The following is a 22400-nucleotide window of genomic DNA, read 5'->3' on the forward strand; positions in this document are numbered from 1 at the left end:
GTAATAATAACTTTACTGAGTAGTTACTATGTGTTAGGCACCAAACTAGGCACTTTACACACACATTTGCACGATCATGTGAGATGATAATTACCCCTTGTCATTCCATTTCATAGATGAAAGTCAGGTTTATATATGCTTAAAAACTTGTCCCAAATGACACAGCTAGTTAGCAAATCCCAGGCAGCCTGACTCTATAGGCCTTGTTTAAAGAAGTAATATTTATAATCTGTCCAGCACAGCGGTGGTACAAACAAGAGTTCAATAAATGCCTAAAAGGTACTTCATACCCAAAATCGTTTCCTGCCAATCAAACTGGACTTACAATGGTTCTGCATAACCAACTGTCAAATCATTGTTCCATGAAGAAAAGGTGGAATGGGTAGAGATCAGAATAGAGTGAATAACTGGTCAATGTACTTCATGACAGGTAGTAACAGGATGTGGCATTTAGGCTATTTCCACACTTGTTTGCATAACACTTTTTCACAGTTCTAAAGCACAAGAACCATTCTAAGCTGGTGAAAGCATAAGGCATGTCTATGATCCAGGACTCCAATTCACTGTGGATCAGTGGATCTCAACCTTTACTCAACCTTTAGGGTATATCAGAACCACCTGGGGTTTTTTAACAGCATTATAGCTGCCCAGGCTCCATTCCTGCAGATTCTATTTCAACTGGTCTGGAGTAAGCACGCCTGTGTTTTTCACAGCGCCCCAGATGCAGCTAGGTTTGCAAACCACTGTCCAAGATTCTCTCACACTTCCACTCCGTTCAACACACACTCACTGAGATTCTAAGCACTATGAATCGGATTAAGTTAACAAGTCAGGCTCCACTCCCTAATAATATTGGCAAAGAAACCAATATCAGAGATTTATTCCAGTCCAAACCAAATAAATTACCGGGTGAAAAAAATGCCCTGGCATAGTTTTTCCTACAAAACAACTTCCTGCGTCTTCCTGGTCCGTAGCCTAGAGACTGACTCTGAGCCATGAGAATTCAGAATCAGGGGAAAATGCCAGTTTGAGGCATCTGCCTGCCAGTTTGAGGCATCTGCCACACTCCTAGCACACCCCCAAAAGCGTCCAGCTACATTTCACATCCACTGTCCTAACAGGGGTCGAAATAGGGAAGAGCAGTGCAATACAGAAAACAGAGCCTGCTCTGCTGGGCATTAAAAGGCTGGAGAATTCCAGTCCTAGCCGTGCTACCAATCGATCTGGTCACTTCTCTCTGGTCCTGGTGTGGCCAACAGTTACGCGAGAGGGTGAGGCATAAAAACACAGATGTCAGGCAAGCTCCAGCATCCAAAATACATAGAAATTAAAAAGCATTAAGGTGATATCAAGGAAAGTATGCCATCAACCAGAAAAGTAACTGAAGTATTCCTTTTCCCATTCTTAAGAAATCAAAAGTGGAAGCAAAAAATTGAACAATCAGCCTACCAAGTAGACTGGGGCAACAGAATACACTCACGGATTCTGTTCACAACAGCGGGAGTGACAGACCAAAAGGAGAACGGCAGAGCGTCCCTCTCCCCTCTGTCCACTCATGCAACCAGCACGTGAGTGCGTCCACATGCAGCTCCCAGTCTCCTGTTCCACTGACGCCAGCGTCCACTCACCACAAGCCTACTAAGTGCCACATGTGCTATGATGCTCCCTCATCTCATCACCATAGACGTCCCTGCTGGAGGTGAGTATGTGACAGATGAAAATCACGGAGGCCTAGGGAGGTTGAGACCCGCATTCCCACTGCGGTGAGGGTGTGCTTGAGAGGGACCCCACGGCTGGGCCCTCCATGCCGCTCTCCTCAGTAATCACTCCCAGACCAGAGCAACGAGGGTGGATTTTCTTCCTCTCACTATTTTCAGCCCCTTGGCTGACCCACCGTTCCCCAGAAAGCTATCGAGTTCTGGCAGCTCTGAGTCCACAAAGCCATAAACGCACGGGACACACAGCCCATCTGTCTCTAACGGGTCTTTTACTTGTCATGCTGGTCATTTCAAAGAGCAGATGAGTTAAGAAAGACTTGGCAAGTTACCACGAAATGACCCCTCCACTCCTTCCTGGGGAAAGGGTGACTAGTTAGCAGTCAGGCCGGCTTTCTTCCCCCACTCCCTGCATTCCTGTCCCCAAGGAGCCACAGACAATCCCACCAAATAGAGGCAGGAGACAGCCGCCTCCTTCCTACAGCTGGAGGGGGGAAGGGTCCTCTCGGGCCTTTCTAACTGCATGAAAACCAAACCGTGAGCTGTACTGACCCGGGCCTCACCCATGTTGCAGTCACGTACAACACAGGTGCCCAGTGGTATCATCAGGCAGAACTACGAATGTGCTTTCCATCGTTTTCATACAATGATTCCAGAACCGTTATCCACACAGTTCCACTTCTCACACATAAGACGTACTTCACGGATTACACAGCATGTTCACCATGCCCCTCATCTGCTCCTCCCAGCAGCCTTGTGTGATCCCTTGAGTATGCTTCCTCATACTGAGGTTTGAAACCAAAACTTTCTCAAGAACATCCAGCTAGTGTTAGAACCAGGATATGAGGGCTTCTGATTCTAGAACCAGTATTTGTGCCACTGTTCCACATGGGCCCCTCCAGGGATTTCTGCCTGATCTTAAAATGCAGACAGCAAATCTGTCTCTCTACAGTCCTCGGGATCCCTATAGGCAAGAAGTCAAACTTCTAACAGAAAGCTTATACTTATTTGGAAGGCTACCTGGGATATTTCTTTTAAGTTAGTTTGTTCATGTTTTGGAAAGATTGTTCCAATGACAATGCGGGACATGAAGTGTAGAAAGGATTCCATGATGAGGCAGATAAACAATTCGGGGGCTCTTACAACGGTTCAAATGAGGCATGAGGTGCAACCAGAAAGGACAGAGGGAAAATGCATTGGAAAGAAATACAAAATGAAGTCCACCAGGATGGAAAAAAGGGGAGTAAGCACGATGGTGGTTTCTAGTTTGAAAGACTGATGAACAAGGATGTCATTAACTACTGCAGAGTGGTATCTGGGGCCTGGGTGCACCAGTTTGTTTAACCATTCACCTGCTGAGCAGTCTCCAGGCTGTTTCCAGTTTCTAGCCTTTATAAATAATGCTGCTATGAACAGATACATATAGGCTTTTGTGTGAACATAAGTCTTCATTTCTCTGGGATAACTGCCCATGAATGTGAGTGCTGCATCCTATGGCAATTGCACATTGAGTTTTTTAAGAAACTGTCAAGCTGTTTTCCAGATTGGCTGTACCATCTTCCATTCCCAGCAGCCAAGTGTGAGTGATCCCGTTTGCCTGCATCCTCACCAGCATTGGTCTTGTTACTACTTTTTATTTTAGGCATTCTGATAGGTGTATAGTGATGTAGCTTTAGTGTGCATTTTTCTGATGGCTCATGATGGTGAACATCTTTTCATGTGCTTATATGTTATCTGAAATGTCTCTTAAGGTCTCTTATTCATTTTCAAAGTAGATGATTTGGTTTCACTGCTGAATTTGGATAGTTCTTTATATATTATAGATATGAGTCCTTTATCAGACATGTAGTTTGCAAATAGTTTCTCCCAGTCTCTAGCTCCTCTTTTCACCTTTATTTTGCATTTTACGTTCTAGTCCATGATCCATTTTGAGTTAATTTTTGTACGAGGTATGAGGTTTAGGTCAGAGTTCAGGTTTTTTCCCTATGAATAATCAGGTAGCCAGTAACTTTTCTTAAGAGACAACGTATCACTCTGTCACCCACGCTGGAATGCAATGACAAGATCAGAGCTCACTGCAGCCTCGACTCCTGGGCTCAAGTTATCCTCCTGCTTCAGCCTCCTGGAGTAGCTGGGACCACAGGCAGGTGCCACCATGACCAGTTAATTTTTTTAGTTTTTGTAGAGACAGGATCTTGTGCCATGTTACCCAGGCTGGTGTGGAACCCCTAGGCTCAAGTCATCATCCCACTTATATGGGGCCAGGCAGTGGCACAGGACGGTAATCACAGCACTTTGGGAGGATGAAGCAGGAGAATCACTTGAACCCAGGAATTCCAGACCAGCCTGAGCAACAGAGGAAGGCCCTGTCTCTGCAAAAAAATTTTAAACATTAGCTGGGCATGGTGTTGTACACCTGTGGTCCCAGCTACTTGGGAGGCTGAGGTGGGAGGATCTCTCGAGCCTATGAGGCTGAAGCTGCAGTGAGCCATGATCGCACCACTACACTCCAGCCTGGGAGAAAGTGAGACCCTGTCTCCAAAAAAAAAAAAAAAATGCTAGAGCATCACCCATATTAAAGACAGGTATTGTCTTTTTGAAAATTTAATTACAGTTATAAAATGGACATGCAAAATGTCCACTTTGAAAGCTTGAAAAATATATAACTCTAAGTATTCTTACCTTAAAATTCTGATTCCTACCTAAGATATCGTATACTGTTTACATAAGTATCACAATGCCTGTACAACAGCCGAAAATGTGTACAAGGGAGAAAAATGAGCATGTATGCCTATTAATTAAGGTATATTTCCCCCTTATTACATAAAAAAGTCATCACGGCCAACCCCTGTGACTGTATCTAAAGTAAACTTACAGTTTTACTTCTCTGTATTATAAAATGCAAGGCTAAAATTCAAATACTAAACATTTCCTAAAGCCAACGGTAGTTTACTTAACATAAATGCCTAGGGTCTATACCAAAAATATGAAAAAGCTAGCTACTTCATAGCCATTCCAATCTAAGTTCAGCTTTTTCTTTTTTAATTGACACATAATTGTGTACTGTACATATGTATGGAGCACACAGAGTGATGTTATAATACATGTAATGTATGTGATCAGTGTAATTAGCATATCCACCATCTCAAACATTTATCATTTCTTTGTGTTGGTAACGTTCAATACCCTTCCTCCAATTATCTGAAACTACATTTTTTTTTTTTTTTTTTTTTTGAGACAAAGTCTTGCTCTGTTGCCCAGGCTAGAGTGCAGTGGTGTGATCTCAGCTCACTGCAACATCTGCTTCCCAGGTTCAAGCTACTCTCCTGCCTCGGCCTCCCTGGTAACTGGGGTTACAGGCACCCACCACTATGCCCGGTTAATTTTTGTATTTTTAGTACAGATGGGGTTTCACCACGTTGGCCAGGCTGGTCTCAAACTCCTGACCTCAGGTGTTTCACCCACCTCAGCCTCCCAAAGTGCTAGAATTACAGGCATGAGCCACCGCGCACAGCCTGAAACTATATATTCTTGTTAACTATAGTCATCCTATGTTATAGAACACTAGAACTTATTCCTATCCAGCTATAATTTTGTATCCTTTAACAAATTTCTCCCTATCTCCCTCTCCCCCCACCCTTCTCACCATGAGATCCACTCTTTTTTACCTTCCACATAAGAGAACATGTGCTGTGTGACTTTCTGTTCCTGGCTTACTTCGTAATATCTTCCAGTTCCATTCACGTTGTGGAGAATAACAGGACTTCATCCTGTGTTATGGCTGAATAGTACTCCACTGTGTATAAAGACCACATTTTCTCTATCCATCATCTGCTGTTGGACACCGAGGCTGATTCCATATCTTGGCTATGGTGAACAGTGCTGTAGGAAACAGAGGTGTGGATGCCCCTCCGACACTGATTTCCTTTTCTTTGGGTATCTACACTGTAGTGGGACTGCTGGATCACACTGTAATTTCATCTGCAGTTTTCTGAGGAACCTCCATACTGTTTGCCATAGTGGGTGCCCTAGCTTACTCTTACTCTTTCTCTTTTTTCTCTTCGCGACAGAGTCTCACTGTTGCCCAGGGTGGAATACAATGGTGCAATCTCGGCTTGCTCACTGTAGCATCCGCCTCCCGTGTTCCAGTGGTTCTCATGCCTCAGCCTTCTGAGTAGGTGGGATTACGGGCGCCCGCCACTGCACCTGGCAAATTTTTGTATTTTTTAGTAGAGATGGGGTGTCGCCACGTTGGCCAGGCTGGTCTTGAACTCGTGGGCTCAAGTGACCCGCCCACCTCAGCCGCCCAACAGCACCGGGATTACAGGTGTGATCCACCGCTCCCAGCTAATTTTTGTGTTTTTAGTAGAGGCGGGGTTTCACCATGTTGGCCAGACTGGTTTCAAACTCCTGACCTCAGGTGATCTGCCGGCCTCGGCTTCCCAAAGTGCTGGGATGTCAGCGTGCGCCCTGCGCCCAGCCAGCTGCTCTAGTTTACACACCCCTACAGTGTGTAAGAGCTCCCTTGTCTCCATATCCTCGCCAGCACTTGTTATTTTTTGTCTTTTTGATAATACCCATCCTAACCGGTGAGATGATACCTCACTGTGGTTTTGAATTGCATTTCTCTGATTATAAGTGATACTGAGCATTTTTTTCACATATTTTTTCGCCATTTGTAAATCTTCTTTAAAGAAATCTCTGTTCGCTTGGATGTGGTGACACAAACCTGTAAGCCCAGCACTCAGAACGCTAAGGCAGGAGAACAGCTTGAGCCTAGACCAGCCTAGGCAACATAGTGAAAACCTAGCTCAAAAGAAAAAAATGAAGAAGAAGAAGAAGAAGAAGAAGAAGAAGAAGAAGAAGAAGAAGAAGAAGAAGAAGAAGAAGAAGAAGAAGAAGAAGAAGAAGAAGAAGAAGAAGAAGAAGAAAGAAGAAGAAGAAGAAGGAAGAAGAAGGAGGAGGAGGAGGAGGAGGAGGAGGAGGAGGAGGAGGAGGAGGAGGAGGAGGAGGAAGAAGAAGAAGAAGAAGAAGAAGAAGAAGAAGAAGAAGAAGAAGAAGAAGAAAGAAGAAGGAGAAGGAGAAGAAAGAAGAAGGAGAAGAAAGAAGGAGAAGAAAGAAGAAGAAAGAAGAAGTAAGAAGAAGAAAGGAGAAAGGAGAAAGGAGGAGAAGGAGGAGGAGTAGAAGGAGGAGAAGAAGGAGGAGGAGGGGGAGGAGGGGGAGGAGAGGGAGGAGATGGAGGAGAGGAAAAAGAAGAAGAAGAAGAAGAAGAGGAAGAGGAGAAAGAAAATGAAAGAAAGAAAGAAAGACAGAAAGACAGACAGAAAGACATAGAGAAAGAGAGAAAGAGAGAAAGAAAGAAAGAGAGAAAGAAAGAGAGAAAGAAAGAAAGAAAGATAGATCTGTGTCTGTTCAGCTTTTTGACCTCCAAAAAGTAAGAGCCCATTTTGGAATCTGATGACCTGCCTGATTCAGAGACAATCTGTGTTTGGTTCTACTCTGCTACTTCCTATGTGACTTTGGGAAGTTCCCTTAGCCACTTTGAGCTCAACTTCCTCAACATTAACCAGGAATAAGTATCACCTGCCTCTGCTGGTTAACGCTGAGGACTGAAAGGAGAACCTCCACAATGCCACTTGATAATGCCGCCTGGTGGAAGCCCCTCAATGCTGGGCTGGTAGGATCATCTGAAGCTAAGTACAACTTTCCTTCCCATTGTCCCAGGCTCACTCTGCATAAAATTAGCAAGGAATAGTGAATAAACGAAACCAAAATAATTGCTTAATTTTTTATAAGAAATTTTTAAAAAGTGGGGGTGGTGGAAAAATAGGAGGGAGAGGAGGGGAAGGAAAAGCAGCCGGTGACAAGTTCTAGTCCAGGGCTCATCCCCGGCCTCCTCCCTCAGGCAATCACCAATCCCCACCTCCTGGGGAGGGATACTTTCTCGGCTGGCTTCACCCACATGGAAGGCACTGCCACAGGTGTTCAGAAACCAGGAGCATCTTGAAATGGGCAATGTGCTTTGGGTAGGAGACCTACAATTTCCCCAAAGAAACCACAGCACAAAAGTGACCCACATAGGAGGCACCGATGGCTGTAAATACTTGGTGGCAAAAACTGATGTCATACCTTCTGTACAGGAGAAACACACCCAAATAAAACTTGCCAAAATAGTAGAGAAAAAATACAGCAGACATCCAGTACCATTCTGTTACAGAAATATTTATATCCCAAAGCCAGGGACCTCTCTGGAACACTATGTTTATTTCCCCGCTTCATGGAAGATGTTTGAGTGCTCTCACATGTGTCTCAACAAACTTCCAGTCCCTGCTCTAAACCCTGTGACTCCTCAGCAAAACCCAAAAACAAGTATCCGTTTTCCTTCCAAATGGGAAATTTCCTGACCTAGCGAAACCAGCATCAAATCCACTTATTATGAGATAGCTGATTACAGGCGAAGCCCTCTAGTCCCAGGATGACTCCCCTCCTGCAGGAGCGGGAAGGATGGGCATAGCACTGGCCTGCCAGACCACATCTCCAGGCAGTTTGAAACCATGGCTGCTCAGGTGAGCCATGATAAAAATCAAAACCAAGTATCTCTGAAAAGTGTACATGTCAAGAACCAGACCTCGGGCCAGATTCGGCAGAAATGGATGTTGCAAGGTTTGTTCAGAGACCTCCTCTCCATGCCCCCTCTCCCCGGGACCTCCCTCCTTGCACTAGGGTCCCAGGGCCAATGGACCGTTCCCTTACCTCTAGCCCAGTACATTTTCAGGAACAACTCCCAGACTGTACCAGACCCTGAAATCTATTCACTGAATGCACTATTTCTTGAAATGATCGTGAATCACCTGGCTATAACAACAATTGTTTTAAAAGTGTTCTCTCTCTCGGGAATCGTGCCATGAGTTTGAGCAAGCAGCTCTGCTTCTCTCTACTGCAATTCTATCATTTGCAAAATGTTAACAATCACTGTGTTCACCCATAGCATTGTTGTAAAAAGCCTTAAGACCCACTTCATGTAGCCTGCCTGGAGCACAGACCCTGCCACATGGTAAATGCCCGCTGAAGGTGAGTTATCTGTTGCTATTATTACCTGTCACTCCAGCGAACAAAAGGAGTCGATCAGGTCTCATTGTATCACCATGAAAGGATGTCCACGTAGACTGCGCAGTGGGAGTAGGGAGACTCAGTGTTTATCAGGTACTATTTTGTTCTTTACAAAGTGTACATACATATTTGTAGGTACACTGGAAAAGATCTGGAAGGAAATACACCCAGTGTTAATAGTGACTACCCCAAAGACACATTCATCCAAACACACAACAGAAAAACATTCACTATCTTTCTGTCTTCTATATCATTTGAACTATTTTCAATAAGCATCTATGGCTTTTGTAAAATTTTTGAAAAGAATTTATTGCAATTTTTTCTGGAGAAACAAGCAGGAGCATGAAAAAGGTGGAAACAGAAGGTAAAATGGAATTGAGTCCCAGCCAGGCTCAGCAGGTACACGAACCACACACCTCTCACTACAACTCAACACCAGCTCTCTCTTCTCTTGGTCCAATGGCCCAAGACTTAGAGATAAAATGTTTATTGTGATCACATCAATCACACCACGGAGCTTGGAACCACCCTTCCAAACTCCTCTGGTTCTGTGTACCTGCCCGGGGCTGTTAGCTTTCCTCCTGTGTCTTTGCTGGACTGTAATCCCCTAGTGGTGGAAATGCACCCTGACACTTAGCCATCATCCCCACAACACTCAGCACCGCAGAGAGACCAGGGCAGTGATGCCCACTCGGACTGTGATTCTACTTATAAAGCAAAGGACCAGGGGCCAGATGCGACTTGTCTTTGGTAACTCACCAGCTGTTGCTTGAACCAGAAAAAAGCCAGGTCTGCTGATGCCCAGAAAAGAGCTAGCACATGTCCCACTAGAAACGTGGTGAAAATGTGTTGCTTGCTGTGAAATGATGCACTACTGGAGAAGATGGGTGCAACTTCTCATGGAGGTACTCAGCCCAGATCACCAGGAAACAGGGCTGCCGGATGAGACACTCGGCCCAGGTCACCAGGAAACAGGGCCATCGGATGACACACTCGGCCCAGATCACCAGGGCACAGGGCTGCTGGATGAGACACTAAGCCCGTCCACCGGAAGGGAAATCTGGCTGGGCAGTGGAGGGAAATTCACACAGCTCAACGGCTGCAACAGCATGAACGAAACAAAAAACACCTGACTGGAAAGCCATAGCCTGGCTAGCAAATTCGAAACAGAGCCACAATCCTAGCAGCACACATCACTGCAACACAGAGCTTCAGTCAGTGTGCGCACACTGTAAGTAGAAATGTAAAATGTCCATGCTTTTGGAACAAGCGGGCTATTTGTGTGTGTGTGTGTGTGTGTGTGTATGTGTGTGTGTGTGTGTGTGTATCTGTGTGTGTGTGTGTGTGTGGGTGTGTGTGTGTATCTGTGTGTGTGTGTGTGTATCTGTGTGTGTGTGTGTGTATCTGTGTGTGTGTGTGTGTGTGTGTGTATCTGTGTGTGTGTGTGTATCTGTGTGTGTGTGTATGTGTGTGTGTGTATCTGTGTGTGTGTGTGTGTATCTGTGTGTGTGTATGTGTGTGTATGTGTGTGGGTGTGTGTGTGTGTGTGTGTATCTGTGTGTGTGTGTGTATCTGTGTGTGTGTGTGTATCTGTGTGTGTGTGTGTATCTGTGTGTGTATGTGTGTGTATCTGTGTGTGTGTGTGTGTGTATCTGTGTGTGTGTATGTGTGTGTGTGTGTGTGTATCTGTGTGTGTGTGTGTGTGTGTATCTGTGTGTGTGTGTGTGTGTGTGTATCTGTGTGTGTGTGTGTGTATCTGTGTGTGTGTGTGTATCTGTGTGTGTGTGTATCTGTGTGTGTGTATGTGTGTGTGTGTATCTGTGTGTGTGTGTATCTGTGTGTGTGTGTGTGTATCTGTGTGTGTGTATGTGTGTGTATCTGTGTGTGTGTGTGTGTGTGTGTGTGTATCTGTGTGTGTGTGTGTATCTGTGTGTGTGTGTGTATCTGTGTGTGTGTGTATGTGTGTGTATCTGTGTGTGTGTGTGTGTGTGTATGTGTGTGTGTGTGTGTATCTGTGTGTGTGTGTGTGTGTGGGTGTGTGTGTGTATCTGTGTGTGTGTGTGTGTGTATCTGTGTGTGTGTGTGTGTGTGTGTGGGTGTGTGTGTGTATCTGTGTGTGTGTGTGTGTGTATCTGTGTGTGTGTGTGTGTATCTGTGTGTGTGTGTGTGTGTATCTGTGTGTGTGTATGTGTGTGTATGTGTGTGGGTGTGTGTGTGTGTGTGTGTGTGTATCTGTGTGTGTGTGTGTGTGTGTGGGTGTGTGTGTGTATCTGTGTGTGTGTGTGTGTGTATGTGTGTGTGTGTGTGTGTGTGTGTGTGTGTGTGTGATGTCAAACAAAAAAGTTGAGAAGAAGCTGTTGGCAAGGAAATAGAAACAGGCGCCCTTACACATTGACAGTGAGATAACGGTATGGCCCTAACGGAAGGGAATCCGGCAACACCCATCAATATTTAAAATGCACAGAACCCTGGATCCCACAATTCCATTTCTAGCAATGCATCCTATGAACATATTCACGCAAATATGCAAGAATTATGTACATCTCAGCATTGATTAATGCAAAAGGTTGGGAACAACCTAAATACTTACCGGTGGACAACCGTGTTTATCTTATGCCAACATCTGTGTTTTTAAAAACAAGACACATAGGCTGGGTGCAGTGGCTCACGTGTGTAATCCCAGCACTTTGAGAGGCTGAGGCAGGTGGATTACGAGGTCAAGATATCCAGACCATCCTGGCCAACATGGCGAAACACCGTCTCTACTCAAAATACAAAACTTATCTGGGCATGGTGGTGCACACCTGTAGTCTCAGCTACTCAGGAGGTTGAGGCAGGAGAACCGCTTGAACCCGGGAGGCGGAGGCTGCAGTGAGCGGAGATCACACCAGCCTGGTGACAGAGCAAGACTCTGCCTTGGAAAAACAAACAAACAAACAAAAACTGGCAAGAGTGATCACAGGGCAGTGATGGGAGTAGAACTGCCTTTCACTCTCCAGAACCTTTTGATTGTCGCTCATATTACCTATTCCAAATATGTGACTACAGCAAATATTTTCAAAGTAACTATGAAAAACTGGGAGAATAATAATATCTAACACACAGGACTGCTGTATAATTAAAGGATGAAAAACATAAAGCACTATCAGAGTTCAAAGGAAGAAAGATTAATTCTAGCTTGGACGTCAGAGTGGGGATCATGTAACAGAAGTATTTCAAGTCTTGAAGGATGGAGAAGATTTAAAGAGGCAGAAGTGTGGAGATGATGTCCCAGATGGAGATAAGAACATAGGCGAAGACGATGAAGAGATGAGAAGGTATAAATTCTAAGTGCAGCTCTCAGTCTGGGCTTCAGAACAGGGCTTAGACAACAAGCTAGAGTGCAAGGCTGATGGTGTGAATGGAAACACGAAACCCAAATTTGCATATCACGCCCCGATCATGAGCCTTGAATGCCAAGCCAGAGAATCTGTCCTCGATCTTAACAATGAAAAATCACTGGGCCGGGTGTGACAGCTCATGCCTGTAATCCAGTGCTTTGAGAGGCTGAGGCGAGAGGACTGCTTGAGGCCAGGAGTTTGAAACCACTCTGGACAACACAGCAAGACTGTCCTTACAAAAAATTTAAAAATTAGCTAGGCAGGATAGCACACCTGTAGTCCCAGCTACTCAGGAGGCTGAGGCGGGAGGATCACCTGAGCCCAGGAATTTAGGGTTACAGGGAGCTGTCATGGCACGCCTGCATTCCAGCCTGAGCAACAGAGCAAGGGCATGTCTCAAAAATCAAATCAAATGAAATAAAATCACTACAAGTTTGTATAGACATAAAGTATAAAATCATACCATATATGATTTAATCCAGCTATATAATATAAATTAGAGGGGGAAAAGAGAAATTAGGAAGCTATTATAAGAAAACAAGACTCAACTAAGACATGAGCAAAGGCCCTCGGCTCACAGCGCTATCTTTATATAAAGGAATGAACTACCACATTTATTTTCATGGCATCACCAACTCAGATACAGGCTACAGTATATTCTGGAACCATTTCTGTATCAGTCAAATCAGATGGCCATAATACCATAGGCAAATACCATCAAAAACACCATAGGCTGTGTGGTTTAAGCATTAGTTTATTTCTCACAGCTCTCGAGGCTGGAAGTCCAAGATCAAAGTGTCGGCCGACTCAGTTCCCTGACAGGGACCTCTTCCTGGCTTGCAGACAGCGACCTTTCTTCTTGTTTCCTCACACCAGGACAGTGCGAGCTCTCTGCTTTCTCCTCTTCTTCTTTTTTTTTTTTTTATTTTTTTGAGACAGACTCTCGCTCTGTCACCAGGCTGGAGTGCAGTGGCAGAATCTCAACTCACTGCAACCTCCGACTCCCTGGTTCAAGCAACTCTCCTGCCTCAGCCTCCCGAGTAGCTGGGATTACAGGCACGTGCCACCACACCCAACTAATTTTTGTATGTTTAGTAGAAACAGGATTTCAGGATGGTCTCAATCTCCTGACCTCGTGATCTGCCCACCTCGGACTCCCAAAGTGCTGGGATTACAGGTGTGAGCCACCACACCTGGCCTAGTTTCTCTTCTTCTAAGGGCACCAATCCTGTCAGACCAGGGCCTATGCTCATGACCTCATCTAACCCTAATCACCTCCCAAAGGTCCTATCCCCTAATACCATCACACTGGCAGTTAGGGCTCCAGTACAAGAATCTGGGGGAGACATAAACATTCAGTTTGTAACAACGTCTTTTCAATCCTTGAAATCCTTGTTGTTGTTTAAAAAAAACCCAAATGAGTAGGTGACAAAGTACCTTGTATGTAAACAAGTCAGGACTTTTCATATTTCTGCTAACACATTTAGGTCAATTTAAAATGTCTGATAACAAGAGTCAGAAGCAGAGATAAATGAAAGTTAGTTACTCTGCATTTTAGGCCCACATTGAGCTGTCTTCCAATGACATTGTGGCACAAAGAACACTGCTTTCTATTCCTGGTTTTGTCACCAAAAAAGCTGGAACATTTCCCTGTATTTCCGTTTATCTCTAAAATCACTGGGTCGACCTAGCAGACCTCCAAGGTCCCTTCCATTCACAAATTCCACAAATAACTTCCTACCAACAGAGGCTACACAAATAAACTACACTGACGAAGGGGAAAGCTAACACTAGCAAACAATGAGTTGCACACAAGACAAGACGTATAGAGAAGTGGATCAACCACAAACTGGTGGACGATGAGCCGGCGGTGGATAAAAACACATTCCCTAACGATGGACAGAGAGGCAATGGCGCCGAGGTAGTATTGTTGAAGATTTCCTATTTTACATCTTCAAGATAAATGGCCCAATTGTTTACATTCATTCTGATTAAATGTGAACGTCAAAACTTCCTCCAGGGGACACAGACATCTAAAATCTTCCCAATGTGTCCAATTTGTCACTTGATATTTTTACTGACAAGAAAAATGAGGGACTGAATATACAAACAGACCATGCCTGATCATATGTAGAAAGACAGAACTCAGATCACACCCTGTAGCTGCCCACCCAGGAAACCAATCCCCTATCTACAGTCAACAGCCAGGAGGCCAGCCAGGCTAGCACATCAGACAGGAAGCCAGACTGCTCTCTCTCCACAACCCAGAGACTAAACCACAACTCTGTCCCAGGTGACCAGGACTTGACTCAAAACTGACAGCCACCCTAATTTTGGCCCCTGTTTCCAGTTAGGATCATTCAGAGAAAGCCAAATATGCCCCTAACCAATCACATAGGACACCCCACTTCTGCACAGCCGCCTCCAGCCCCCACAACAGCCTCCACTGGGAGCCATTCTTTCCATCCTGAAGCTTCCCCACTCCTCATCCGCCACTCACTTGCATGTCAGTCCCTGCCACACGCAAGTGATGGTGCTGACTTTCTTGCCACAGCAGCTCTGAGAAAGTCGCCTCTGCCTATCTCATGTGGGCGGCTTTCCTTTATTTCCCCCGAAGAATAAGTCTTAAATGAGGGGCTTCTCTATATGGTCAAGCTATACAATTCAGAAGCCCAGCATGGCAGATTCCAAGCCTGGAAAGACCATACACCCCTCAGGTCCTCTTTCCACAAAACACAGCTTTCTTGAGTTCTTCAGTCACTCCCACCAACCAGGGAAGGAACCATGTGTTATGGAAATATCAAGGGCCTTGAAGTGAAACTTCTGGGTTCATCAAGTACTTCATCTTTGCACTTAAGAAATTACATGGCCTTGGTCAGGCGTGGTGGCTCGCACCTGTAATTCAAGCACTTTGGGAGGGCGAGTTGGGTGGATTAACCGAGGTTGGGAGTTCAAGACCAGCCTAACCAATATAGAAAAACTCCGTCCCTACAAAAAATACAAAATCAGCCTGGCATCGTGGCGTATGCCTGTCATCTCAGCTACTCGGGAGGCTGAGGCAGGAGAATCACTTGAACCTGGGAAGCAGAGGTTGTGGTGAGCCGAGATTGCACCATTGCACTCCAGCCAGGGCAAGAAGAGCAAAACTCTGTCTCAAAACAAAACAAAACAAAGCAAAACAAAACAAATGACGTGATCTTGAACAATTTTCTTAACTTCTCTAAGCCTCTATCTTCATCTTCAATAACATAATTTTACCTCCAAGATTTCATTAAATGGAATCCCACATGTAAAACAGCTGACAAATATTAGGGGCCCAACAGCTGTGCGCTCCTACTGCTGCCCCACTTTACCCCAAGGGAGAAGCACAGATGTCCTGAAAAAGCCTGTTGATCCCTACACCTCAGCATCCTGGGTTTACACAAGGCACAGTGGCATCCGGAATTACCGGGGTCACCCAAATACAAGACATGTTTTGATTTTTCAACTTAGGTACACGTGGCTTTTAACGTTCACCATATATGATCCATAATTTAGAAGAGATTTTCCTACACTACCCCGTGGTTCTATTTTAGCAGACTTAGATGTGCCATAATAGCTCACTCTCTTAAGCCCTCTTCAGTATCAAAAACAAAACTTCAATCTGTAACACAGTTATCAGCAGTGAAAGTGGAAAAGGCACCTATGAGTCAAAATGACCCTCTGCCCCACCCCGCCCCACCCTACAAAAAGCTGTTCAGGAGGATTTGGGCTGCTTATGAGAATGCTGTCTGTATTCCCAGGGACAGAAAAATGCCTACCCTGGTTAGAAGCTGCGCTGCTCAGCCTCCAGGGTAGAAAGCGCCCCAAACCCTCTACCCAAGGAGAAGAGAAGCAAATGGGGTGGCCAGGCTCCAGGATGTGGACTGTTTAATGTGGTTTCTGCAGTCCAGGTCACCGCCATGGGTGAAGCTCTTCCTTCCTTCTTTTCCACCCAAGTGGCCAAGGTCCTACGGCTGCTGCAGGGCCTCTTCCCTATGAGTCAGCCCAGCCATTCCCCTTCCCCCTTCTTCTTCTTCTTGTTTTTTGAGACGGAGTCTCGCTCTGTCACCCAAGCTGGAGTGCAGTGGCATAATCTTAGCTCACTGCCACCTCTGCCTCCCGGGTTCAAGCAATTCTCCTGCCTCAGCCTCCCAAGTACCTGGGATTACAGGCACCCGCCAACACGCCCAGCTAATTTTTATATTTTTAGTAGAGACGGAATTTGAACTTCTTGGCCAGGCTGCTCTTGAACTCCCGACCTCAGGTGATCCACCTGCCTCAGCCTCCCAAAGTGCTGGGATTACAGGCATGAGGCACTGCGTCTGGCCAAGTCAGCCCAGCCATCCTGACTTTTTGTTCTGGTAAAATTACTCTCTTCCACGTCTACCTTCCAAGTAGCTAAATCAGAGATCTGGCCCTTGGGGCAGGCTTGAAGAATCCCTGTTTTTGGTCCTCAAGAGGTCCTACCAGGGTCTGCGACAATTCCAAGACTTGTGTTCTTAAAGAGGAAAGAAACCTCACATACACGGCGCTCGCAGAGCTCAGGCGAGCCCGTATCGGAGGCAAGGCTTGGGAGGGCCCTAAGGTTTGGGTGTGCCGTCTATGATAACAGCTAAGAGATCTGAAGCCAGCTGTCTGGGTTCAAACCTCAATTCCAACAGCACCGGCTGTGTGATGTTAGACAACGTCCCCAGCCTCTCTGTGGTACAGTTTCCTCACTGTAAAAGGGCCACAATAATAGAGCTGCTCTAAAAATTAAGTGAATTGGTGCATATAACGTATTCAGAACAATGCTCGGCACATGGGGGAGTTCAATAGCCACGTATTGAACAGAGTAACTTAGCAATTAGTAAATATACTCATGCAGGCCAGGCGCGGTGGCTCATGCCTGTTATTCCAAAACTTTGCGAGGTTGAAGCAAGACGGTCACTTGAGCCCAGGATTTTGAGACTAGCATGGGCAACACAGCAATATTCCATCTCTAAAACTGTGTGTAACATACAGGTCTATATACACTCAAATGTTCACAGTGTATTTATAGTATACAAAATAGCTGGAAAACAGACTTAACTATTCACAATGGTTACTTCTAGAGAAGGGAGAATGCAAATTTCAGCTTTTTACCCCACACATATATTCTTGTATCACTGAAATATTTAAGCAAATTGTATGTATACATTTGCCCCGAAACACATAGCAGAATAATGTAGTTTTGACTCAAAATCTTCAAATCGTGATGGAATTGTCCTGTGAAAGTAAAGTTATAGAGATGAAAAGCCTCCCTCCAGCCTAAATGCTCGTTCATATGACCTATATTACACAAAACAATGCAGACACCCCAATCCTTTCCGCACTGTCATAAGAATTTTTCAGTGAACTGCATTCCCCTTTACAAACTAGATGATACTTAGAGTTACCAGGCAAGAACGTGGATCCAGTTCTGCTTTTTCAAAGCCCAATGTTCCTCCCATAATAGCAATGCATTCTTCAACCGGTCAACTGCCCCCAACACCTGAGCTCTCTGTTGTACACAACTCAGCGAGGCCTGGGAGAAAACAGGTGCAAATTTCACTTACTCAGTAACAACACATCCCACCTGATTCCTCTGCTGGGCTAGTTCTCAAGTCGTCTTTTTCTAAGCTTTCATTCGGCTCTACCACACATACCTAGGCTGGGTAAAACACTTTACCAAGTTTTTTTTTTTCCGAGACGGAGTTTCACTCGGTCGCCCACGCTGGAGTGCAGTGACGCCATCTCGGCTCAGAAGCCAGCGCCCGGGTCCATGCAGTCCCCTCCGCGGCAGACGCGGGGAGCCGGGGAGCAGTGGGGACCGGCCCCCACCCGCAGGGCGACCGGGACCCCCGCGCAGGCCCACGCGGTATCGCAGTAGGCGCGAAGCCCCCGGTGCCACCCGACGCCGAGACAAAGCCCAGGCGCAAGGACCTCGCATCCTGACTTCGGACCCTGCGGAATCCAACTCGGAGCCGCCACGCCCGGGGCAGAGACCCCCGCCCGGTCCGGAGACCCCGTCGCCCGGTCTCACCTCAGGCCACCGGCTCACAGCGCCTGCTCCTCGCCGCGGCGCCTGTGCCGACTGGAGCGCAGCTGAGTAGCCTACAGAGCGGAGGCAGCCTCAACAATGGAGTCCCGGGGCGGGGCCGCCGCTGCCGCTTCAGCGCGTGTTCTCCGCTCAGGATCCGGCTCGGAGCAAGGAGCTGCAGCTGGCGCGGGGCTGCGGCCTGGACACACACCGTGCAGGTGCACAGGGCCCCGCCTGCCGCCCGCCGCCCCGCCCGCCGCCCCACTCCCAGCGGAGGCAGGCGCCCAGGGCCCGCCCCCCGGCCAATGGAGAGCGAGCTGCACGGAGAGGGCGGGGCCTGGGGGAACAAATGGAGGTTGGGCGGGAAGGCGCTGGGACTGGGCATACCGAGTCCCGCGGGAGGACTGGACCCAAGAGCTGACCGGATCCTTGCCTTCTAGAAGACCCAGCTCAGCGTCCACCTGCAGTCTGGTCTACAGGACGCGCTCATCTCAAGCCCAGAACTCAGGCTTTTAGGGCAGAGAGCGAGAGACAGGCTTGCTTTACAAAAAGTGAAACAGAGGTCCAAGGAATAGGATTGCCTGCTGCCGGAAGTCACATAGTCCCATTCACTCGTTCACCTTGCCATTCAGCAAACATTTGGAAGCACGTATGGTGGGCGTTAGGACTGAAGAAGGTCCGGGCGCTGTGGCTCGCGCCTGTAATCCCAGTACTTTGTGGGGCGGAGGCAGGTGGATCACTTGAGGCCAGGAGTTCGAAACCAGCCTGGCCAACAAGATGAAACCCCACCTCTGCTAAAAATACAAAAACTTAGCCGATCGTGGTGGCGCGTACCTGTGGTCCCGCTACTGGGAAAGCTGAGGCAGGAGAATCGTTTGAACCCGGGAGGTGGAGGTTGCAGTGAGCTTAGATCGTGCCACTGCATGTGCTCCAGCCTGGGCCACAGAGTGAGACTCTGTCTCCAAAAAAAAAAAAAAAAAAAAAAAAAAAAAAAAAAAAAAAAAAAAAATTAATAGATGGGAAGTAGAAGTGAACTTAGGCCTTCCCTGAAGGAGCTCGGCTAAGGAGTACCTGAAATGTCTCTGCATCTCTTTAAGGTCTGATAAAGGAACCAGGAGCGAGCACTAATCACTTCCCTTTCCTGCCTCAGAGCTTTCATGTGTTTGCTGTTCCCCAGCCGAAATGCCAAGTACCAATGGTATTTATTTATTTATAGAAATGGGATCTCCCTATGTTGCCCAGGGTGGTCTCAAACTCCTGGCCTCAAGCTATCCTCTCGTCTCAGCCTCCCAAAGTGTTGGGATTACAGGCATGAACCACTGTCCCCAGCCCTGATCGTCTTTAAAACCTCTTTCCTCATCTTATTTGAGATTCCTGCTTCATGTGCCCCCACACCGTTGGTTTTTCTGTACTTCCGTAGCTGCTCTGCCCAACTTGTATATGTCTGGGCTCAGGCCAAATGCCCTTCCATTTGCAGTGCGCACTGCCACAGGAAATCTCATGCCCTTCCGGGCTTCACAAACCATCCACATGCTCTGCTGCCAGCCAGAGACATCCATCCCAGTCAGATGCCCAGCCCTGACCTTTCCCAAAGCCCCAGCTGGACAGAGGGAAGCATCTCAAATTTTCCAAAACAGAGTGCTTTATTAGTGCCCTAACCTGCTCATCCACATTCTTGTGATTCTCTGTAAACAGCCCCTCCATCCACCCAGCTGCTCAGGTGAAAATCTCAAATCCTCCTCCAGTCCTTCCTCCCTGAACCTCTCATGCAGCCCTCTGCCTTCCTAGGACACTGAGCACCCCTCACTCCCAGCACCAGCTGGGGTGCTGTCTGAGTCGCTGCCACCCACTTGGCATGGAGTGTGACCTCTCGCCCAGTGTGGTGGCTTACGCATATAGTCACAGAGCTTTGGGAGGCTGTGGCGGGCAGATCGGTTGAGGCCAGGAGACTGGGACCAGCCTGGTCAATACAGTGAAACTAAAATACAACAATTAGCCAGGCATGGTAATGCGTGCCCATCGTCCCAGCTCCCCTACCCAGGAGGCTGAGGCAGGAAAATTGCTAGAACCTGGGAGGCAGTGGTTGCAGTGAGCCAACATCACACCACTGCATTCCAGGCTGGGCAACAGAGTGAGACTCTGTTGTAAGCTAAAAAAAAAAAAAAAAAACAAAAAAACAAAAAAACAAAAAAACAAAAAAACAAAAACAAACAAACAAACAAAAATACAAAAAACGAAGAAGAAGGAGAAGTGTGACATCTCTAAGGCAAGGCAGTGTCCCACTCTGATTCACTTCCATGTGCAAAGCAGGACCTTCACCCTGAAGGCACTCACTCAGGGATGCTGCTGGGATGGGTGGATGCACAGTTAAGGTCTTCATGGTGGCTGGGGCTAACCCCATCCCCATCGCTTATTCCCACAGACACCTGTACACTCATCACTCCCACGCTCACACCCACCACTGAAAGCCTGGCCCCTAATCTGATTTGCCTAACAAGCTCCCCAGATGAACAACACAGGCTTCCCTCCCTCTCCCCTGCTAGGGCCCCACCGTGTTCTGGGATGTACTCAGGGATCAGGAGAACAAAACCTCAGGGAGTGAAAGGACATTCCAGGATGCAGGCCTCTGCATCGCCCTCCATGCCCTCACCCCTGCCTGACACACCCTCACCCCTGTACCTGGCCAGCTCCTACCAACCCTTAAATTCTCACCAAGTTCAGTGGTGTCAGCCACACCCTAAAGTGACTGACTTCCCAATAACCTATGCCCTTGCATAGTCTTCCTGACCTTGGGTACGAGCAAACCGGTGACTGGCTTCTAACCCATAGAGCCTGGCAAAAGCAATGGGATGTCACTGTCACAGTGCATCACCTTCGCACACTAGAAAGGAAGGTTCCACCTGCAGGCGCTCCAGGAAGGAGATGCTGTGCTGAGAAAGGACCTTTGGAGGGGCCCCGTAGGCAAGGAAGCAAAAAGCTGGGCCCTTGCCAAGCGGGTCTGAGGAAATGAATTCTGCCAGTAACCTCAGCGGGCCTGGAAATGGATTCTGCCCTGGTGGAGCATCAGATGAGGATGCAGCCCAGCTGCTTGGCGTGAGATCCCAAACACAGGATCCGCTAAAATATGCTCAACTACTAGCTTGCCAAAATTGGCTTAAAGGTGTGTGTTGTTTTAAGCTTCTCAGTTGTTAGTTTTTGCCTACGAAAGTGTTAAAATGTGAGACAATAACTTAGGTCCCCTCCCCATCACACACATTCTTCTTTCTGGCATTCATCATAATTCTACTTATTGATTGAAAATCTCCCTCTTGACTGGGTGCAGTGGCTCAGGAGTTCCAGACCAGCCGGGCCAACATGGTGAAACCCCATCTCTACTAAAAATACAAAAATTAGCTAGACGTGGTGGTGCAATCCTGTAATCCCAGCTACTCGGAAGGCTGAGGCAGGAGAATTGCTTGAATCCAGAAGGCAGAGGTTGCAGTGAGCCGAGATGACACCATTGCACTCCAGCCTGAGTGACAAGAACAAAACTCTGTCTCAAAAAAAAAAAAAAAAAAAAAAATTGTCTCTTGCCACTAGCATGAAGGTCCCATGAGAAGAAAAGTGGAAACTCTTGCTCATAACAGTGTCCCAAATGCCCAGCACGGTGTAGTTCTAGGGCAGTGGGTCGATGGTGGAAGCTTCTGGTTGAAGGGCCCAGCTGGCCCTCCCAGCTGCCTTCTCCTTGGTGAGGTTCCGTTATAGAGAACAGAATAGTTTCTTGCCTTTCCAGAGTCCCTCTTAGTGGGGATCGGCCAAGTGACATTGTCTTGCCCCGGGAGACATAATTGGAAGTTGGCTGAAAGGTTTCTAGCCGTGGTGTGCTGGGGCGATTTGAACCAGGACATGAGAGCTGACCATCCATTGTTCAGGAATTCTGCAAGTTGATTGTTCAACACATTCAGTACTTAAAACTATCAAATAATATGAACTCGCAATTTAAAAATGCATTAGACCAGATGCAGTGGCCCACGTCTAACACATTGGAAGCCTGAGGCAGGAAGATCACTTGAGCCCAGGAGTTCAAGCCCAGCTTAGGCAAAAAAGGAAGACCCTGTCTCCACAAAAAATGATAAAATTAGCTAGGCATGGTGG

At 46.9% G+C, this 22400-nt stretch overlaps 1 long non-coding RNA gene across 1 annotated transcript; it reads right to left on the minus strand.

Moving 5' to 3' along the window:
- Window positions 1–1632: 1632 nt before the first annotated feature.
- Window positions 1633–13257, minus strand: LOC140712165 (uncharacterized). The gene is made up of 3 exons (XR_012093628.1): window positions 11416–13257; window positions 8812–8976; window positions 1633–5921 (listed from the first exon to the last, which is right to left on the minus strand). It is a non-coding gene; the product is annotated as an uncharacterized lncRNA (long non-coding RNA).
- Between the last annotated feature and the right edge of the window lie 9143 nt (window positions 13258–22400).

Source organism: Chlorocebus sabaeus, chromosome 8 (assembly GCF_047675955.1).
Source record: "Chlorocebus sabaeus isolate Y175 chromosome 8, mChlSab1.0.hap1, whole genome shotgun sequence".
Lineage (NCBI taxonomy): Eukaryota > Metazoa > Chordata > Mammalia > Primates > Cercopithecidae > Chlorocebus > Chlorocebus sabaeus.